General features: G+C 58.6%; 1 long non-coding RNA gene across 1 annotated transcript; it reads right to left on the bottom strand.

Moving 5' to 3' along the window:
- Positions 1 to 4,303: 4,303 nt before the first annotated feature.
- Positions 4,304 to 13,975, bottom strand: LOC138849473 (uncharacterized). Its single transcript, XR_011388319.1, has 3 exons — positions 13,784 to 13,975; positions 10,847 to 11,112; positions 4,304 to 7,755 (listed from the first exon to the last, which is right to left on the bottom strand). It is a non-coding gene; the product is annotated as an uncharacterized lncRNA (long non-coding RNA).

The raw sequence follows: 13,975 nt of genomic DNA, 5'->3' as shown, positions 1-13,975 counted from the left end.
GAGGTGGCCCACGCAGCCTCGGCTGTGAGCCATGCCGGTGGTCACGTGACACCAGAGCCCTGGAAGTGCCTTGAGCAGAGAGGAAGGAAGGCGGGCGCTATGCAAGCCCCAGTCCCAACCGGCCCGGCCGGGCGGCGGGAAGTGGGACCCGGATGTCTTTGACATTGGCTCACTGGATCTCTGGGCCTGTGTCAACAGTGGCAAAGCCGCCGGCTTCTCAGGCATTGAGGCCTGTGGCCCACACACCCTCCTGGGGACCGGCAGGTTTGGTAAAGGATGAGTGCCTAGAATTGGGGGCCCTCCTAAGAAACGGGGTACACAATTAGAAACACAGGAGCTGGTCAGAAACAGGGTTTTATTTAACATGAGCAAGGGCGCCCCGATAGGTTACAGACTCCATCGCAACATTACAAAGTCCAGAAACCATGCTGTGGTCTTTTCATAACTTTCCCACGACAGTTCCTACAGTTTCCCTAAATTTCTTACAACATTGAATAGTCCATGACTTAAAAAAAAAAAATTCTTATTGGTCCTAGCGCTGTGGCGTGGTAGGTTAAGCCTCCACCTGCAGCATTGGCATCTCTGTGGGTGCTGGTTCGAGTCCCAGCTGCTCCTCTTCCGATCCAGCTCTCTGCTGTGGCCTGGGAGGGCAGTGGAAGATGCCCAAGTCCTTGGGCCCCTGCACTTGTGTGGGAGACCTGGAGGAAGCTCTCGGCTCCTGGCTTCGGATCGGTGCAGCTCCAGCCGTGTGGCCACCTGGGGAGTGAATCAGCGGATGGAAGACCTCTCTCTCTCTCTCTCTCTCTGCCTCTCCTTCCCTCTCTGTATAACTCTGACTTTCAAGTAAATAAATCTTAAAAAAAAAATGCATAGAGTTTTTTCCCTAATATGCATTTTCAAGTAATTTTTGAAGCAGATCTCTTGTATTTTATTTTATTTATTTTTAAGGATTTAGTTGAAAGGTAGAGAGAGAGAGAGAGACACACACACACACACACACACACAGACGTTCCATCCTCTGGTTCACTCCGCAAATGGCTACAACGGTCAGGGCTGGGCCAGGCTGAAGCCAGGAGCCTGGAGCTCCATCCAGCGGGACTCACGTGCCTGCACCATCATCTGTTGGTTCCCCGGGTGCATTCGCAGGAAGCTGGGGGAAGGGAGCAGCCGGGCCTCGAGCCAGCGCCTGCCTGTGGGACGCCGGGGAAGCGGGGGCAGCTTCACCTGCCGCGGCACGACAGCAGCTTCTGAGCCTGTTATTTGGACACAGCGGTGTTGGGGTCCTGGTGGGGGGGCTAATCCAACCTGGGGTCCTTGTAAGACAAGGACGCCAGGACACAGAGGGACGGCCACGTGAGGTCACGGGAGAGGACAGCGCCTGCCAGGCCAGCAGAGCGGACTCAGGTGAGCCGGGCCCGGCCACAGCTGGACGTCACTGGACCTTGGACGTCAGCCTCCAGGACTGGGAGACAACACTGGTGCAGGCACTCGTGTGTGGTGCTCTGTTCCGGCCTCCGAGCTGACGGAGGCAGGTGCGGGCGTGGAAGCCGGGGAGCACCCGGCCAGCAGGTAGGGGGGCCCACGAGGGCTGAGAGCCCCGCGTTGTCCCTGGTGCTGAAGGAGCAGACGGATTTGAAAATAGTTCGAGCGTTACAGAAACGCTGGCGAAGAGGAAGCCAGATACCAGCGTGGCGGCGGCTGCTGCCGACCTCCTCCTGCATCTCCCAGCACAAGGACTCAGCGCGTGGGAGGGACACAAACCACCAGGCCATCTGCGTGGCAGACAGGGCAGAGCTGCCCCAGCCCACGCTGGCACAGGGCCCTCGTGGCAGCCGGCGCAGGATGGCCGGGGCTCGGCCGCAGACCTCCACCGGGTCTGCAGAGGCAGCTGGTGCCCGCAGGCTGATCCCGCAGTGCCTGCGCCGGCCCGGTGAGGGACACCACAGACCAGGCCATTGGTACACACGGGAGGCTGGTTCCCCGGGCCTTTGTGCTGTGTCTCCCAGGTGGAAGGCTGGGGCCAAGGATGAGAATCAAACAGGGACCTGAGGGCCGGCGCTGTGGCACAGCGGGTAAAGCACCGCCTGTGATGCCGGCATCCCACCTGGGCACTGGTTCGTGTCCCGGCTGCTCCACTTCCAATCCAGCTCCCTGCTGATGCACCTGGGAAAGATGCCCAAGTGTTTGGGTCCCCGCACCCACGTGGGAGACCTGGAAGAAGCTCCTGGCTCCTGGCTTCTGCCTGGTCCAGTGCTGGCCCAATCTGGGGACAGAGCTCCCAACACACGAGTGTTGGAGGGGCCGCATACAGACGGCAGCAAGTTAGACCCTGCTGGGCCTGGGGCAGCTCCGGGACCCGAGGGGCCGTGGGTGCCACAGTTAGACCTGGACTGGACGGGGCAGCCACAGAAACCCACGGAAAGGGAACAGCAGTAGCACAGGCAGCCAGAGCTCCCCCAGAGGGGGCTGGGCGCCCCCCCCCCCCCATGACAAACTCCAGTGCTGGAGACAGACGGGAAGCTCCTCAGGGCAGCGTGGGCTGGTTTTCCAGAAAAGCTGACGGGGATTTTAAAACAGCAGGTAAGTCAGAGCTGCTGGCTCCCCCGCTCAGTGCCCCCGACCGCGGGGGCTGGGCCAGGCTCAGCGCACGTGTCTAAGCCGCTTCTGGGACGCACACGGTCCGTATCACGTGGGCGCTTGGGCTGCACGGGAGGCACACGGCCCGTATCACATGGGCGCCTGGGCTGCACGGGACGCACACGGCCCGTAACACGTGGGCGCCTGGGCTGCACGGGACGCACATGGCCCGTATCACGTGGGCGCCTGGGCTGCATGGGACGCACATGGCCCGTATCACGTGGGCGCCTGGGCTGCAGCCCCAGCTCTGCTTCTAACCCAGCTCCCTGCTGATGGCACCCTGGGGGGCAGCAGGCGATGGCTCAAGTCCTCGGGTCTCTGCTGCCAACACGGAGTTCCTGCTTCGGCTTCTGCCTCTTACCTGGCCCGGCTGTTGTGGGCTCTCTCTCTCTCTCTCTCTCTCTCTCTCTCTCTCTCTGTTGCTCCACCGGCCTAAATAAACTTTTAAAAATAAGATGAAATAGCTAAGTCAAGAGGCAGGCATTCGGCACCACGGCCCAAGTCACGGCTTGGAGCGCCCACATCCCACATCTGAGGGCCTGGGTTCAAGTCCCAGCTTCTCTCTGTCCCGGCTTCCTGCTAATGCAGTGGCCGGGAGACAGCAGGGGTGGCTCAAGTGCGCAGGTTCCTGCCACCTATGTGGGACTGAGTTCCGGGCTCCCGGCTGTGGTGGCCGCTGGGTCTGGGGACGTGGGGTGGCTGGAGGAACGGGGACGGCCAGGGAGTTTGACCTTGGGACCAGCCTCTTCTTGCAGGGGCTATCCGTGGGCTCAGGCTGAAGGGGCCCACACTCAGGGGTCTCGAGAAGAGAAGCTTAACCCAAGCTTCGTGGACGAGCCAACAGGTGGGGGCCAGCAGCTCAGCTAATATTTTATGAGACAAAGAGCAAAAAGGACCTGAGCTGGCCTTGACCCTGCTGAGTGCAGGGTGTGGGTGCCTGGCGTCTCCACCACACAGGTGAGTCATGTTCCAGAGTGCAGGGGGTGAGCGGATGCCGCGACCTCCAGGTGACATTCAGCATTGCTAATGTTTACTGCAAGGCCCCAGACTTCCAAAGGCGCTGTGTGCGTGTCTCGGGTCACGAGTTTGCGGCCTGGAGACGGCGCGTTCGGTGGAACCTGCAGTGTGGACGCTGACTTTGGAGCTCTGCGGGGCCAGCAGCTCACCGTCGGATTTGCTGTGGCCGCGCCGGGCAGCGCCAGGAGCCACGGCTCCCAGGGGAACCACTTACACCTGCAGGGCTCCTGCTGGCTGAGGGGCTCGGCGGCCACAGCACCGGGCACGCTTTTAGCCTGAGACGCTGAAAGCACCGGTGTTGAGATGTGACCCACAGAACAAGGAGCGCCTCAAGATTGCTGCCTCTCTCCTTTCATTTCTTTTAAGATTGATTGATTGATTGATTTGAAAGGCAGAGGTGGGGAGAGGGGAGAGAGAGAGAGAGAGAGAGAGGTCTTTCATCTGCTTATTCACTCCCCAAATGACCGCAACAGCCAGAGCTGGGCTGACCCAAAGCCAGGAGCCAGAAACACACACATGGACACATATGGACACACACACACACACATCTACATAAAGATGCTTCTTTCTCAAGTAGAACCTGGACAAGGCAAGTCCCTTCTTTTTTTAAAATTTTTAAAGAATTATTTATTTTATTTGAAAGTCAGAGTTACACAGAGAGAAGGAGAGGCACAGAGAGAGAGAGAAAGAGAGAGAGAGAGAGAGAGAGAGAGAGAGAGGTCTTCCATCCGCTGGTTCACTCCCCAGTTGGCCACAACAGCCAGAGCTGGGCTGATCCAAAGCTAGGAGCCAGGAGCTTCCTCCAGGTCTCTCACGCGGGTGCAGGGGCCCAAGGACTTGGGCCGTCTTCTACTGTTTTCCCAGGCCACAGCAGAGAGCTGGGTCAGAAGTGGAGCAGCCAGGACTCGAATGGGCACCCATATGGGATGCCGGCACTGCAGGCGGCGGCTTTACCCACTCGCCACAGTGCCATCCCTGCAAGTCCCTTCTGCCTGTGCAATGCTCACTTGCCCACCAGGGTTCCCACTGAGACTTCTTGGTGCAGACGGACAGGCATGGGGGCGGCCTGGCCACCGCCACCCCAGGAGCTAGAGGAGGGAACAGCCCACACATGTGCAAAGTAGGAAAAGGATGGATCAGTAGCCAAAACAGGGGTCCAGTGAGTAGCACAAGGGACATTGTTTCCCCTCAAGTCACCGGTCTACTCTGTGGCAAGAGCAAAACAAAGCCTTTTGCTTATTGGTGCTGTGGGGGCCTTTGGGGGGCCTGGGGTCTCACACCGAGTTCACCTTGGAATCCCCCAGGGGGCTTAGAATCCTCAGAGCCCAGGTCAGACCCTCAGGAATTGGGGTCTAAGCTCCCGTCCAGCTGTGTGCTCGGGGCCAGGGCTCCAGACCCCCACCGTGGGCTGGGCAAAGCCCCCGGGCTCCCAGGAGGAGAGGAAGGGCAGGGGGTGGGCTCCTGGGGTGGGGTCTGAGACGGTTTTGGAGGACCCCGCGCCCAGCCTGGGTTTTCCCGCCAACATCTGTGCTCCCGTCATGTGGTTAGCGACTGCGGGGCGGCACCCAGCATCCTAGGATGTGGTCCTTTTAGATAACGTTTTCATCATCTTTTAAAGAGGCTCTAAATGGCAGAGAGCTGACAAAGCCACGAGCCAGCTCCTCTCTCATCGTCAAAAATGTTATGCGGATCTATTTCTCCCCTACCTCGCACTGCCGTCCTGTGGCTCCTGCCAATTTTATCTGGATCTTACAACGCTCCAGGCCAAGGCACTGCTTGCACTGCCCCATCCCATCTCGGGGGCTCCGCTTCCCAGCCAGCTTCCTGCCAATGCGTCCGGGAGGCAGCGGATGGCGGCTGGGTGCTTAGGTCCCTGCCTTCCACGTGGCTGGAGTTCAGCCTGGCCCAGCTGTTACAGGCATTTGGGTAGTAAACCAGCAGCTGGAAGATCTCTCTCTCCTTGCTCTCTCTCTCTCTCATTGTGCCTTTCAAATAACTAAATAAATCTTAAGAAACCGTAACAATGTGGACTAGGCAGTGAGACTCCTGCTAAAGCCGTGGGAGTCGCTCCTCCGCCTACACACGCACACACGCGCACTCCAGACGACCACTCTGCTCCAGGAGCCCTGTGGGCATTGCTGTCCTGTGCCCTGGGCTTCTCCAGCCGACCCTGTGCGGGCTCCGTCCCCAGACACCTGATCCGCAGCTGTGGGTACTGTTTCCATAACAGTGCAACAGTGTTTCCTATCCATTCACACAACACAGACAGCCTGTCGCTTTTAGGGTAGCCCGTAAGCGGGTCATTTTTTCACACCCTATCGGTCCGAGGTGAGGTCACCCCTTCTGGAATCAGTCCACCGAGTTAAGCATCTTTTCTTCTCGGATTCAATGAGGAGGCTCGCCCAGCAGCCCCTGCACTGGCCGGGTCATTTCAGGCTGCTGAGCTCCCGAGAAGGGAGACTCGCTGTTTGTAAAATGAAGAACAAAACCCAGCTACCGCCCCGTTTCACAGCGACAGCATTAACTTAAAAAACGAATGATAGAGGAGCTCATAGCAGGAGGATCCTGGGTTTGTGGGACAAGGAAAGTGTATTGTGATGCAGAAATAATTCAACTCCAATCTTAGGAGGCGGCCTCCAGCAGCTCGCAGAAGGTGCACGCTAGGAAATACTGTGTGGATTTCAATGTTTTTTTTTAAGATTTGTTTACTTATTTGAAAGTTAGAGTTACACAGAGAGAAGGAGAGGCAGAGAGAGAGAGAGAGAGAGAGAGAGGTCTTCCATCTGCTGCTTCACGCCCCAATTGGCTACAATGGCTAGAGCTGCGCTGATCCGAAGCCAGGAGCCAGGAGCTTCTTCCGGGTCTCCCACACGGTGCAGAGACCCAAGGACTTGGGCCATCCTCTACTGCTTTCCCAGGCCACAGCAGAGAGCTGAGACTTAAACTGATAGGTAGGAAGTCAGAAATGAGCTCATATGTGTGTGACAAAGGCCTAAGGAACTGACATCTATAGCGGTCCAGCATCTTCATCTCAAAGCCATCCCCATAACCCCCCAGGTGCAGCCCAGTATCTGCACTTCAAACACCCCACCCCACCGGGATCCTGATGACCTTCCCGGGGGTCCTGCCCCTCCTACCTGATAACCATCCTTCCCCTAAGGCAGGGCGACCCCAGCCAGGCTTCCCCTGTCTGATAACTTCAGGGGGAAAACTCAGAAAGGAATTTTTCGTACTTACATCCAAGTCCTTCGCTTGGGAGGAGAAGGAGAGGGGGAGGGAAGGCAAGACCCAGCCCCTTAGAAGCCCCAGCCTAAATGTGCACTGCGCACTCTCCCTGGTCCTGTCTGGAGAGGTGCCCGTCCGTCCTTACGGAAGTCCCTGCCCTAATAAACCTTGCTGTTTGCTTTCCACTAATCTCTGTATCCCGCCTGAATTCTTTCTTGTGTGAAGACGAGGACCCTTTGCTTCTCCGGTAACGGGGGAGGGGACGTTTTCCTTAGGGCCACATCAGTGACTCCTCACTGGGGATTCCGAGGCCACGGCACCCTGGGTGAACTGGTTTTCAGTTGCTGCTCCCACATCCTCCTCTAAGTCACTGTCGCCATCAGTGTCGCCATGGTCCATCTGGTTTGCTCTGGATCGCCGTGGCCAACTCAAGATGGATGCACAGTGAGGCTGGGATTGTCCAAGAACTCGGCCTTGCACCACGGGAGTCCATGTTCCGCCACAGCCCTGCAGAGGGGCCAGCGATGATTCCTGATCACACGGGGCACGTGGGGCCGGGACGACCAGGGGAGCCGCCGGGAGCTGGCCTCTGTGATGTCGCAGCGCCCGGCTCCCAGCCCCGTCCTGGAGAGGAGCTGATCTTTCCTACCCAGAGACGCACGAGCGGCCACGCAGGTCCCCAGGGCCGGGTGAATACCTCAGTCTTTCCTTCATTCTGGTCCGTTCAGTCTGTGGAAGACTAACAATAGACGGCAAAGAGATGTGCAAGTACTCATTAGAATCAAGGACGTCCAGCCTGGAGCGGCATAAAGGGGGACTTCCAAGAGAGGAAAAAAATACCAAAACCCTTGTAGCATTCTGGTTTTTAAGTACAATCTGGAAGAAAAAAAAAAAAAGTTTGACAAACCCGTCCCAAGGCCTCATTTCCAGTCCTCCCTCCGGCCTGGCCTGCTGAGGGGCAGGTGAGGGTGCGGTAGATAACTTGCTTTCACAAAATGCTGCGGGCTCCCTGGCTATCCTCAGGGTGAATTTGGAGATTCCGGAGGAAGGAGGGCAGCCCCTTTGTTCTGGCTAAAGTTTTGGGGAAGGAAACAAATATTTTACACTCCGAATTCCGTTGGGATCTCCTGACCCAGTAACCCATCTGACTTCTCCCCAAGGAGGGAGCTGAGGGGGTGGTGCCAGCCCTGCAGGGTCCCTGCGGGTAACCCCTGTGCCTCCCCGGCAGAGGACACCCCACCTTGCTGCCTGCAGCCCGCTTGGCCATCGTGAACTTCCCAAAGGGACAGGGTACAGAGAGCTGGACAGCTGGTACAGTCCAGCAGAGGAGGGGGAGGGGCGCTCGGCCCCACCAGGGACCTGCGCAGGAGCTGAGCACCCACCTCCCGACCCCAGCTGCACCCCAGCCCCCGGAGGAGTCTGCCCGCCTGCTTGCCCTGCCTGGCATGTCCATCTCCCGCCTCCCCGCATCCTGACCGGCGCTGCACCGGGCAAGGTGCACCCAGACTCTGAGCGCACAAGTCTCCCCCTGTCCACTCACCAAGGAGCAGCAGCCCTGGGGCTGGAGGACGGATCTCACGGCTGGGAGTCCGAACCAATCACATCCTAGATTCCTCGATGGTGATTGGTCAGAACTCCCAGGTCTAAGCCAATCAACACGTGGCACTTCCCTGGTGGGAGGAATTGGCTCGGGAATGGACATGTGACCAGTTAAAGCCAATGAAAGCCAAGTGAGGCGGGGTGGGGGCAGCCTCCTGGCAGGGTTCCCTGTTCTCCAAGGGGATGGCCTCGCTCTGCTCTCCCACTGGACGTTCACTGGTGCGCGTGCTGGCAGCCGTCTCACAGCCGACGGCCTTTAGACCATGGATGGTAACCCAGACACAAAAGTCCCTGGACCCGTGGTGACTTTTTAAAAACCCAGTGAAGAGCCCTACAGGTGGTGACACGGTGAAGCTGGGGTAACACGGAAGAGTTGAAGGAAGTGACTTTTTTTTTAAAGATTCATCTATTCATTCATCTATTCATCAAAGGCAGAGTTACACAGAGAGAGACAGAGAGGCAGAGAGAGAGAGAGAGAGAGAGAGAGAGAGAGATGCCTTCCATCTGCTGGTTCACTCCCCAAATGGCCACAATGGCCGGAGCTAAGCAGATCTGAAGCCAGGAGCCAGGCGCTTCTTCCAGGTCTCCCACACGGGTGCAGGGACCCAGGCACTTGGGCCATCTTCCACTGCTTTCCCAGGCCGTAGCAGAGAGCTGGACAGGAAGTGGAGCAGTCGGGACTCAAACCAGCGCCCACATGGGATGCCGGCATCACAGGCGGAGGCTTTACCTGCTGTGCCACTGTGCCGGCCCCTGAAGTGACTCTTCTGAAAGGTGTGGCTCGTCGAGTAAGTGCAGGCTTGTGGTGGGGGAGCTGTCCCTGTCCCAGTGTCCCCAAGGTTCTACAAGAAGACAAGGGACGCTTGCACCAGCGAGGCCGGGAGAGCTGGGGGCAAACGCCGGCTCCCCACTTCCCCAGAGCCCACTGGAATCCATGCGGCAGCCTCTGGGCAGCAGCAGGAGAGAGAGGAGCCTGGGAGGGTGACCAGGCCACCCACCTCTGACCCCGCCAGGCCTGCGCCGCACAGCACCCGAGTGCACTGGTGTCACTCTGGGTCCCTTTTTCCATTTCTGGAATCAGCTCCTACTGTAAATTTACAAAATGTTGCATATACAAAGTTGTTATTTAAAAAAATAAAAGTGGTAGGCTAGAAATGGAATGGAAATTCATAGAAGACACAGAAGCCCCCAGGCTTTCAACTCCTGGGTGGGAAGGGAGGGGGAGAGGAAGGGAGGGGAGGGGGGAGGGAGGGAGGGAGGGGAGGGACGGGAGGGAGGAGAGGGAGGGGTGCCAGTGGCACCCGTGTGTGCCGGGGCCTGGAGCAAGGTCTGTCTGGGAAAGGAAAAGCAGGCGCAGCCCACTCCCTCCCAGGAGTGAGAGGCCCGGGGCTTTGTTTAAGGACTGCTGACCCCACGGTGGAGGGGGAGGAGTCAGGGGCGGAGTCGGCCACCCCTGGGAGCTGAGCAGACAGCAGCATCTTCCAAAAACACTTCAGAGTTAGGAGAAAAGCAAATGCCTGGAAAAGCGGACAGTAAGTGCAAGAAATTCACAGTGCACATGCGCGCAAGCGTTTACAAAGAAATTCCTCCGAACGTTCCCGAGGAAATCGAATGACAGAGCGAGCATCAGCCGACTCTTTAATTGTACGCGATCTTCAAATAAGCAGAGGCAGGGAGAGAAAGGAAACAAGCCGAGAGCGAGAGCGAGAGCGAGAGCGAGAGTGTTCTGCAAAGCGACTCAAACAGCTCCAGATCAAGAATGGGTAGGAAAATGGTGATCAGAGGTCTTAGAAATAAAAACTATAAATATTCGGATAAGCACTTCTGGGGCGGTGCTATGGCACAGAAGGTTAAGCCTCTATCATCAGTGCCGGCATCCGCTGGTTCGAGTCCCGGCTGCTCCACTTCTGATCCAGCTCCCTGCTAACGTGCCTGGGAAGGCAGAGGAAGATGGCCCACGTGCTTGGGTCCCTGCACCCATGTGGGAGACCCAGGTGGAGCTCCAGGTTCCTGTCTTTGGTCTGGCCCAGCTCCGGCCATTGCGGCCACTTGGGGAGTGAACCAGCAGATGGAAGAGATGGAAGATTCTCTCTCTCTCTCTCTCTCTCTCTCTCTCTCTCTCTCTCTCTCCCTGTAACTCTGGGATCAGCCCGCCTGTTGCTGGGACGAATGCTGCCTGAGCCCTCAGACCTGAGAAGACCGAGGCCTCCCCACACACGTGTCCGGTGTCAGGACAGAACCACAGGGCTCCAACCCTGCGTGTCCATCAGAACTCCAGGAAACATCTAGAAGGTTCCAGCACCCTGGCCACGCCCAGGCCCGGACGTCAGCTCTCTGTGATCTCCCAGGGTCGAAATCACTGCTCCACCTGATTACTCCGGAAGAAGAAGGCGGGATCTGGGAGAGTTGACGGCGAGCGCGGGGTCCGTGGAGTCCGTGGAGGCGCCAGCTGTGTGACTCAGTGTCGCCTCAGGGCAGGAGACGCTGCTGGGAGAGTGTCATTGCCTGGCTCCCGCGGCCTCCAGCGACCCGAATTTTAGTGGGTGGTCCTGCCTCCAGTGAGAGTTCCTTAGTCATTCTGCAGGCAGGCAGAGGTCACGCCTGTGGCACCAGGGCGTCGGCTACTGGAAACTCCTAGAAAAAAAAAAGGGTTTAGCTGCAAATAGCTGGGGCTCACCCGGAGTTTCCGGTCCCCTGAGAGGCACTGAACTCGGGTTGGCTGAGCCGAGAACAGCCAGAGACGCGAGGAGGAGGGAGCTTGGACCCGACGCAGCGCCCTGCAGCCTCACAAAACAATGGTGGAGTAGTCTTCTAGAAGGTTCCACCATGGGTCGTCTTCACAGCCACCTCAGAACCAGGCACTGTGTAGGGAATTTCTTGGCAATTAAAGGAATCACTCCCGAAGTTCATGGGAAAATGGAATAGAAAGGTTGATTTCGTTGCAAAATGAAAAGATAATTGAAATCCGTGCATATGAGGGGTCTTGGAAAAGTTGAGGGGAAATGCTTATCATGAAAAGACTATGCATGGATCGCAACAATTATTTTTGCACCAAAATAGGCATATTTAATCCCATTTTCCTGTGAACCTTCCGAAATAGCCTTGAATTTCTTCTTGGCCTGCTTCTGCTGTTTCGCATCGGCCCTGTCCGCTCCCTGGAGGGTGACGGAGACTCAGGGATCGTGGCTGTCTGGGGGCCGGCCTTGTGGCGCAGCGGGTCAGCCGCCACCTGTGACGCTGGCATTCGTGGGAGTGCGGTTCGAGTCCCCGCTGCTCCACTTCCCATCCAGCTCCCTGCGAATGCACCTGGGAAGGCAGCAGGTGATGGCCCCAGCGCTTGGGCCCCTGCACCCATGTGGGAGACCCAGGTAGGGTTCCAGGCTCTTGGCATTGTCCTGGCCCAGCCCAGCCGTTGTGGTCATTTGGGGAGTGAACCAGTGGATGGAAGATCCATCTCTCCTTCTGTCTCTGTAACTCTGCCTTTCAAATACATAAATAAACCTTCAGGGAAAAAAAAAAAAAGGCAGCCTTGGCTGTGTTTATCCTTGGGGAACTTTGGACGAATCCGTTATTGCTGGTGGGGTGATTTCCTTAACAGGGTAGAGGGAAGCTGGCCAATCCCGTTCGTGCGCGTGTTATAAAATGATTTGATAATGAGCCCTCCTTGGGCACAGGGAGGGCCTGGGAGATAAGGGGACTACAGGGGCTTTCACGGGAGCCGGTGACCTTTGTCTGAGGACCCAAAACGAGCGGGGCCTGCCGCGGGCGGCCCTGGGCGGGGACTGCCGAGCCCAGTATGAGTAAGAGCCCCGTGCCCCGACACCGGACTCCCCGCTCCTGGAGCAGGAGCCGTGGCCAGTGTCCCAGGAACAGCAGGCTGACACCGGGCGCAGCCCCAAGGCGGCTGACCGGGACGGGGAGCGTTAACAGAGCTGCGCCAGGGAGGCCGTCTCTGGGCTGACCCTGAGACCGGGTCACTCACACATCGCCGCAGCTGGAGCCCCGGGGAGGCGTCGGGGCCGCCCCTCTGTACCCACACTGGACGCTGTCTGTGAAACACAGATGGCTGGCCTGCCCTCAGGGACTCAGAGTCAGGGGCTCCGAGGTGGGGCCTGGGAGTATGCATTTGAAACCAGCCCCGAGCAAAGCCGTACCAGCCATGGCCACCTCTTCCTGCAGGTCCCCCCGCCCCTACCAGCCAGGCGGGGGTCTGTCTCTCTGGCTGACATCCTCAGGGCCCCAACATTCCACACAAGAGCGAAGGAAAATCGCTTCTCTCCTGGCGCATTGCTGGGGACTCGGTGGCAGCAGGTGACAGCTCTCAGCACGAGGGCCGCCCAGTGCCGAGTGGTCGCCCAGGGACCCAGCCTGCAGAGAGAGCTGGGCTGGCTGTGACAATACTGGGGCTCCCCCGTCTGATTCTCCCATTCTACAGATGGGGAAACTGAGGCTTTGGAAATTACTGGCTTCCCTGGGGCCCCAGCTGAGGTTTCCCACTGCAGCCGTCCACGCCTGACCCTTGGTTCACCACGTCCTCAGGAGTCTCAGTGGGGACTCTTCCCTGTTTGGCTGAATTCAAGAGCCAGCTTCCGCGTGCCAGCCGAGGCCCCTCCGTGGGCACAGAGAATCTGTTGAACGCGGCCTCCCTGGGCCAACCAACGCACACACAGGGGGATTGGGCTGTGCCCCAGGATGGCGGCGTGGCCGCAGCGGGGGGAGGGCCCCAACCCCTCCTTGAAGGAGCAGTGGCTGCATCCAGGACAGGGCCCGTCTCAAACCTGGCGGGGCTGCCCGCACACCTGCGGCCTCTGGGAGGTGACGGGCCACTCCCTCCCCTCCCCCTCCCCCTCCCCGTCTCTCACTCCACCTCCTCCCTCTCTCTCTTTCCCTCCTACTCCCTCTTCCCCTCCCTCCCTTCCACTCTTCCTCCCTTTCTCCCCCTCCCTCTCCCTCCCCCTTCCTCTCCCCTCCCCCTCTCCCCCTCCCCCTTCCTCCTCTAGCCTCCTTCTCCCTCTCCCTCCCACCTTCTCCCTCCTCTCCTTCCCTCTCTCCCTTCCCCCTCCCTCCCCCTCTCCCACTCCTCCTCCCTCCCTTTCCCTTTCTCTTCCTCCTCCCTTCCTTCCCCTCCCCTCCCCCTCCTCCCCTCCCTCCTCCCCTCTCTCCCCTCCCCCTCCTCTCTCTCTCTCTCTCTCCCCCACACACACCCCTCCCAGATAGGGGCCTCATCAGATTGGTCTACTTAGGCCAAGGTCACGACCCTGGAGGAAGGAAGAACGGGACCCAGGAGAACGTGGACTGCACCCACCGCGTCTTCATTGCCCCCAAAATTACGCAGCCAAGGATGCAGACTGGGGGTCACCGTTGTTGGCCACAACGAGCCTTCGTCACCCGCGTTCCAGGGGACGCAGCCGATGAGCCCCGAGCTGCGCAGCCCCGGTGACAGGTGCACGGCGCTGCAGGCTGCATCTGAACCAGAAATCCGTGTTGGCGGAGTTTC

Source organism: Oryctolagus cuniculus, chromosome 4 (assembly GCF_964237555.1).
Source record: "Oryctolagus cuniculus chromosome 4, mOryCun1.1, whole genome shotgun sequence".
Lineage (NCBI taxonomy): Eukaryota > Metazoa > Chordata > Mammalia > Lagomorpha > Leporidae > Oryctolagus > Oryctolagus cuniculus.
The sequence above is the reverse complement of the archived record's forward strand: the minus strand, read 5'-3'. Positions and strand labels throughout refer to the sequence as shown.